We start from the raw sequence: 8,305 nt of genomic DNA, 5'->3' as shown, positions 1-8,305 counted from the left end.
TGCCCTGCCCGCACGGCTGTCCCGCTGCTCGCTCGGCCGCCCCGTGCGCAGACCTGTTCTGGGAGGGCGGCAGCCTCTCTGTCACCCTCAGCCCCCCGTTGCCGAAGGGGGCAGAGCCGTTCCCCGCGGTGCCGCTGCCGGCCGGGTGACCTCCCGTTAGCCCAGGGGCGAGGGCTCGGGGCGCCGGCACCGCCGGTCCCCGTCGGGGTGCGGGAGCAGCCCGCAGCATTCCTGGGTGTGACTCACCTCAGCTGTGTTGTTGGAAGACGCGTGGGAACTCCACGCTTGGAGTGTCGGCTCTGGAGCCGGGAAAGCCACCCGTTAACACGCTGCCTGCCGGGCTGCGCTCGCGGAACCCCAGTGCTCAGCCAGAAAACGTCAGCAGGGAGAAATAACGCATCTCCCCAGTTACCGGCTGGATACACAGGGAAAGCCAAAAGTGATTTTTCGAGGGCAAGCTGCCTTGGCATAGGTGTGGCCAGCGTGCAAAGGGACCAGGAGAGTGTATCCCGCAGGAGCTGAGCAGAGCTGAGCTCCCGTGGGATCCCCTCTGATCTCAGAGGAATCAAACTCCCTTTTAGTCCGGGATAGATGGCATTTCCCTGAAAAACAAATACAGATATCCTTCAGTATAACTCGGGAGCTCTGATCTTTGTGGGCAGTTTTAAGCATTGGAGACCATTTCAGAACTGTCTCCAACCAGAGCCTGTGCAGTCTGTCAGTACATTTCTTATTCATCATCATAGACCAGCCATGTGTTAAATAACGATGGTTACAGAAAGCAAAGTTTTCAGTGTGATTTCTTACCAGTGGAGACCTCTGACTTCCAGAGGAGGAGGGTTGTTCTTAGGTAAATATGTTCCTGATAAGCAGTTAAGCTAGTGTGTATGTGTGTCATGGGAATTTTTCACTTTGCAGCACAAGTTATCCTGTTAATGTCGTTCCTAACTTCCCAAAATCAAATATGCAGTGAGCATCCTGTGACATGCTTAAGTCTTACACAAAAGAAGCTAGCTCAGCTTCTGGTGATTACTTGGAAGAAGAGTTAGGGGCATCAGACTTAGCTGTAGCTGAAGTTGGATATGGCTGAAACTTACTTAGCTTGGAGCTACTGTTTCTCTGCCATTGCTATAATTTCTTTTAAAACAGTAAAGGTTATTACACGACTATTTACTCTGTGCTTAGGTTAAGTTACTTTTTACAGCTGTTTATAAAATAAAGTCCATTTCCTTACAGCTTGTGTTACTCTTAAGCACACCCCACTTCCATAACAAAATACAATTGAGCGGCAAACAAAGTGACCAGATTGTGTTTAGCATATGATAACTTGTAATATTTCACACTAGTGTTTCTCAGAACTGAAAGCATGTTTTCACAATAAAGAACTATATAACACTGCATGAACGAAAAACACCAATTGGATGATTTCTGTTTTGATCCATATGTTTCTAAAGCCTCAACAATTTCTTGATTTTCGGTAGCATTTCTTACACTTGTTTGCACTGGCAGTTGAGCAAACACTGGACTGTTTAGGGAAAGTTACAACTGTAAATTTCAAGTCGGTTAGAAGTGACAGCTTAAGAAAATATTAAGCCTTAGCGGTTTGTCCTTTTCTTCCTGTGCCACTCGCCACCTTCCATAGGTTGAAGAAAGGCATCGCACATAATAATTCCTTTCCTGTCTTTTTAGCTTGGTGATCATAAATGGATTTCACCTTCTAATGCTCTCTAGGAATTTGCTCGCTATCAGATGGCAGATCTGGTTTTATAGTAAATTTAAATGGGATGTGTAGTAAGTGTAGATTGACTGCTTGAAACCTGCTATGAAAAAAGATGTAGAAAGAAAAGGAAGTGGAATGTGTGCTTAAACTGCAAAGAAAAGGGGTCGTAAAGATATGTCTGCTTTACTGTACATTTGATCCACTGGAAATGCACCAACGACTTGAGCTTTTGTCTAAGAATTATTTTTCAAGTAAAATCCCAGTTGATTCCACACAAAAGAAACAAAGCCCAATGAAATACAATTCAAACTCCAAAATAGTATGATATGGCAAAACTTGTCGCAGTGAATGTCTGACACCCTTGTGGAGTGTAGAGTCTGATGCAAGTAATTCACAACAGCAAGGGACATAGGTCACCTTTTAAAAGGATGAATTGGCATCTGGAAGGCTTGCAGAGCAGTAGAAGGAACACATCTTACTAGATCCTTTCAGGTGCAGAATTGTCAACTTTAAAGTTCAATAGAATAAAGGCTGTCTTCCTTTAATTTTGTTCCTCATTCCTTTTTATACACCCATACCAAAATGCTTAATTAATAATTATGTAACTTCTGTATACTGTTTTTGTTTATATAAAATGAACTAATTAAGAATTTATACTGTAAATAAAAATTTTAAAATCTTTATTTAAGTAATCTAAACCTGGAGACAGCTCATTTACTTTAGGAAACTGAGAGTAAATAAAGATTTGCATCATCTACACTTCAGCAGTACCTTTTGTTTCTACTAAATGTTTTTGGCTAATGGTTATAGCAGTCAGGTTATATTCCTTCTGTCACAGATGTCATCTTCGGATTTCTTTGCCTGCTCCTTCTCTTCTAGGGTGAAACCTCAACCCCTGCATAGTAGTCTAGCCCAAATCTGAAAAGTGCCAGACATCTTAATGCGAGGTTGATCCTTATGAAGCAAGTTTAAAACTCATGTTACCTACATATGATACCTGCCAGTAGAAATGCTGCAGTTCCTTAAGCAGTAGTCCTTCTGTGCTGTCTTCTCTGTTGCCTGCAAGTAGAAGTAACACAGCGGAGTAAATGCCAGAAGAGGCCTTGAGTCTCTTGACTAGATGGAAGATTGTGGCTTGATACAGAAATGGACTGGCAGACTGCATGCGTTGGGTGAGGGCAAATTCAAGATCAGTCTTACATTTTTTGCAGAGGCAAACTTCTACATCTGGGGGGGGGAAACTTTACTGTTATATTTCTATTCAAGAAGTACAATCCTCTTAATACCCTAGTTGTAACAGTCTAAAGCATAGTTAATAAAAATAGGAAGTTATTTAATGGCTTATCCTACTCTTTTCCCCCAAAATAGGTGTAGCACCACAAGTCAACTTGATTGTGTCAGACTATTGCCATTATGTGGTAGTGCCCATGATTCTTCATTGAGTTAAGAGAAGAGCTGTTTGGGAAAACATGCACTACATACTGAAACATGCTTTCTTTTCAGATTGTAACTTGTGCATTTTTTCCATCTCACTGCGAGAACCCAGAAATAATATTTCTTGTTGCATCTTGGGGTGCTTATCTATTTAATTGTTGTAGAAATTAGTCCTTAATTCCATTTTGGAGGTTGAAAACTTTTAGGCTCAAGAAGGTGGTGATTCTTTTTCTTTTGATGTTCTTCTTTTCTGTGCTTTAGGAATCTTTACGAAACAATCATTAATATACCCATCTAAGTGGTAGGCCTTGCAGTATGTCAAGTGTGCAAGTCCACGTTTAAAAGACTGTTTTCTACAACGTAGCTGTGTGCTGGAAAGGAAAATACAGTTAGATGTCTCCTCGTGCTGTTAAGAACATGGAGATAGCCCTTTTCTTGTGTGTTGGCACTCAAGTGACTTATGATTCAAACAGTATTTGTATGACCGAACTGATGCTGTGTGGGAGCTGAAGTACTGCAGTTGGTCACATCCCTCTTTCTCTTGCTTATGTGGTAACTTGCGTGCTAGTGGCCAGCACTAACAGGAAACCACAGCTGCTCTTGTTCACTGCACTGAGAGCTGCCTAAAGAACTAAACCAAACCAAACAGGGTACAGGAAATGAGATGGCTGAATACAGATCTCTGCTGAAGTGCGCTCTGGCCATTCCTACCTAAAATAATGAATCTTCGTAAATAATTTTATCAGGATGTATGAAAGGTATAAAAACTGGTTAAGCTGCATTTCCATGTGTTTGCTGACAGTGATTTTCATTAATAGGTCAGTTTTAGGTAACAGACCAGTGAAAACAACCAGTGTGCAAATATGAATAAGCTTGCTGAGTTCCTGCCTGCTTAGTAGTAAGGAAATGATTCCATGTTTGTTAGGCAGCATTTAGTGTGAGGATAAAGCTATTAAGTGGTGTTAAAACTTCCTGAAGCGTTTTCATACTATCCAACTGTCCAACAGGTCTGTTATCAATGAAACAAAATTAATCAATGCTGGGAAACAGCCTAACCTTTTGTTCATGTTCCCACATTGCCTTAATGAAGTCTCAGGTGCTTTGTCAGTTCAGAAAGACTCTAAAACTGTCTTTAGTTCCAAATTAGTTTTAGTCCAACTGTCACTTAGGTAGGAATTTTGAAAAGCTTTGTCATACATTATTTCAAAGTTCGTTATCTATATATAAACACAGATTATTCTTACTTTTTTGCTCATTTGACTTAGAGGTGAATGAATCTGATTTCCTGTGTGGTGCTGCTTTGGCTGGTTAGTGAAGGAGCTTTTCTGCATTACAAACTCTCCTGCCTTCTGTTTCTGGCTGCCTTTCTTCTGCCTATAAGGATTTATCCTTTTCACTTATGAGTTTCTTACTGCCTAAGGTGACACATATTCATGCTATCTTAGCTACAGTTTTCCCATTGCAGAGGACTGAGGCTGATGCTAATCTCCGTGCCCAGTCACCACATAGCCTCAGTTGTATACATTATCTTGTCTAAAACAGTGTACATACATCCTGATGGTAAACTTCCTTGTCAAAAGAAAAAGCTTTACATGCAAGAGTTAGACCAGTACAACCCCTTGTTCTGTCTTGGCTCTTGTGACATTGTTTATGCCCCTTTGTAAGTGGGGGAAGTAAGAAGTAGTGCTAAACGGTGTCATCATTTTAGCAGAGCTCTGTTTATCCTGGGGTCATATTGGTGGCTTTGCTTTTTTAAGGCATGCATGGATTAAAGTTCTAAGGTTTTTGTCTTTGGCCCAGGGGTCTTAGAGGTTAAGACAGAGAAGCTTACCATAGACACAATGCAATAGATGGAACTGTAGCGTAGACCTCCTGTGAGGTGAAATAAAAGATGAAAACTGATCTAACTTCAAAGGAGTATGAGTGTTTAACAGAAAAAAAGGTGATTCATCTAACTGGGATACCAATACTTGCAGTGTTACAGCTAAAGGTTTTATAAGTGCCTTATTTTCATAGGTTTCTGTTTTCCTACTGTCCAGTACCTAACTTTACAATTAGTACAACATGAATTTAAATTGCAACTAGAAAAAACAGGACAAGGAATGGGTGTCCTATGCTTTTGCTGTCTTTTAATAACCTAGCTGCAATTCTTAGTGAACGCGTGTCAGTTTTGTGGTTTTACCTCTGATATTCTTGCAGGAGGCTGTGCTTTGCTCTTCTGACTATGAATTTTTTCAGACTCAACTTTTTTCACATAATCAGCTCATACCATTTGTGCAGTAGCCAGCTTTGTCCTTGATCTTAAACAGTTGTTTTCCCTTGCTGCTGTTGGCTCCTTGTCTATTTATAGAGACATCATACCTCCCTCAGCATTGGGCTTTCTGGATAAACACATGTTGGAGGGGGTGAGAAGGGGACTCTCTTGCATGACAGTCTCCCTGTGGTTCTCTGGGTCCTTCTAGCAGATATTCTTTGTTGCATGATTTACAACATCTCCCATCATGTGCAGAGTATGGAATTTGCCCGCTTGATGTCAGCACTATGGTGGCGAATACTTCTGTGGCTGCTATGGTATTTGGACTAGCCAAGGCCAGCTTAGGTGTTACTTCCGCCTCTGCACACACCCATGCACGTGGTGTTAAGGTCTGCACGGAAGCAGTGCTACTGCATCCCTTCCTATCAGTCCTTGTTACTGCAGTGTTGAGTGTAGCCTAATGACCAACCAAATACTTTAGGTAGGGTTCAGGTCCTTCAATAGATGAGACTGCTTCATAATTATATTCTAAGTGAATAAATTCAGGTAATAGGTGCTTTGCTGGAGGTGTACTAAATTTGCTGTATTAGCATTGAAAACACAAGATCTGAATAATGCAACATACTTTAAAAAGAAAACCCCAAACCAGAATATTCTCACCTTTTCTCTGCTTAGAATGAAATATATGTGTATATGTTTAAGTGTATTTCAAGTACAGCTTACTAAAAGTATACAAAAAGTGGTATGCTATGTCTGGTTTAGTACGTTAATGGTCACTGAATAGATACTTCTGGTTAAATGAGAATGGTGGGACGTGTCTGTAGGGGATTCTCTTTCCTGCCCCAGGCTATAGCTGGGTAATGCTGTGTGGGAAGAGAGAAATATTTTTATCTCCTCTCTTGGCAGTTAGTGAATTGAATTTAGGAATGTTCTTGTTTTCCAGCACTAAATTACTCACCTTGCTGTGCCAGGTTTTTCTCTAATTTCTTCCTCTTCAATAATTAAAAATTTGTCATTGTGCTGTTTACCACACTTTTCAAATGGTTAAATAAGGCTAAACAGTTTCCTTATTAGGGAAGGGTGAGTTGTTTTTCTCGATTTAGAAAAACGTACTTGTTCTGAAGGAGCCTAAGGATTATTTGGAACATTGATTCCGACTGTGTTACATGTCAGTGATTACAGAGAGTTTTATAGTAGCGTAATGTGCGATCTTGCTTGCTTACTTCCCAGACTTGATCCAAACAAAGATATTATACATAATCCAGAGTCAAAACATTAAGGAAATAAGGCATTGCAATAAATGCTGAAGCTGCTTTATAGATTTTATTTGGGAATTTTGCTGAATAGTTGAAAGGAGGTGAACATCTTTACTGAAGCTCCTTTTAGACTCTGGTTATAATGTCTGCCTTTGGACTGGATCAGGCAAGCTGCTAACCCCTAGAGCCACTGCAGAATCCAGTAGTGCTAAATGGGAGACTAATATGGGTGTGCTCAGCCCTCAAAAGTTTAAAATGCAATAACTAAATCTGTTTTGCTAAGTGCTTCCTGGGTAGTGTAGGATAGCTGCTGCCCTGAAACACTTGTTCTGATGAGCAAGCAGTGTGCAAATAAGAGTTGAGCAGAACAAATGCACTGTCTTCACAAGAACTGTCATCTGTAAAAGTCCCAAATGAGTTTCATAGTTCAAAAGATGAACACAGCTAGAAGAAAACACCAAAGTCAAAGCAGGACAAAAGCCTTGGTTACATATTAGTAATTCAGGCTGAAATGCAAGTCTGTTCCAGGTCTGGGGAACTTGAGAGACTGGCTAAGATTTGCAAGATACTTAGTGGAGAAGAAGTAGTTTACTAAGTGTTTTGTTTTGAACTGTTACTAAGACAACTGTTTAGTTTCTGGGACTTGTCTCTGAATACTTGATGCTCCTTAGTGGTGAGGGCATGTGTAGATACTACCATTTAAGATCACTCCACTAGAATATCAGGAAATAATTATGCTACCTTTTCTAAATGTAGATTTTTAGGCATACTAGAAAGGCAGTAATCAACCTTGAAGAGTTCATTGTTCTGTACACCATGTTTTCTGAGGAAGCATAATAAACACTTTGAATGTCATGGAAGATAATGAAATCCATACAACACAAAATCTAGTAGGATGTATAGCCAGTTTTCTTTGAAACAAAGATCTTTGTTATATGCCTGTTAGCACAGTCTTTAGTACAAAGCTGCTGATAAACGTGGTAACTGACTGCTGTTATAGAATACAATATACAGGCTTCTGAGAATTACTACTTTGACATTTGTTTTTAAAATACTGTGTTTCAAGTGCTTTGCTAACACCATTTGGAAAAGTGAAAATTAATCTGTTTCATCTGTTTAAGAAGCTAAGCTTAAATCATGAGCAAATTTTACTTTAGCCAAAACAATTATTGGCTCAGTACAAGAGATAACTGCATGACGTACAGTATCTCCGAAATACATCATAAAAAAAAGCAAAGACAGTGCAATGTGATGAGAAAGACTTCTCCTTATAGTGCCCAATAATGAAACAAAATTTGAAGGAAAAAATTTCCTCATCTAGAAGGTCATGTACGTAGAAAAACAAAGTCTGTCTCAGCGTACTATTTAACTTCTTGGGGTGTGGCAAGGAAAAAGAATTCTCAGCTAGAACAAGAATGTATGTTTTCCAATGAAAAGTATTTTCCATGGCAGTGAGTCATACTGTGACTTGAGGCTTTCTTCAACTATTTTTTTTTTTTTAGCTAGTTAGCTGTAAAAGTCACAAGTTTCCAAGGACTTACTGCATGGTACTTGCTGAGGTTTAAAAAAATTATAATCTTGTTGTCTAGCAGTGACTTTAATTTGTTTATGTATTAAGAATCTTTTAAAAAAAAACAACCC

Source organism: Chaetura pelagica, unplaced genomic scaffold (genome assembly GCF_000747805.2).
Source record: "Chaetura pelagica isolate M959 unplaced genomic scaffold, ChaPel_1.0 scaffold346, whole genome shotgun sequence".
Classification (NCBI taxonomy): domain Eukaryota; kingdom Metazoa; phylum Chordata; class Aves; order Apodiformes; family Apodidae; genus Chaetura; species Chaetura pelagica.
The sequence above is the reverse complement of the archived record's forward strand: the minus strand, read 5'-3'. Positions refer to the sequence as shown.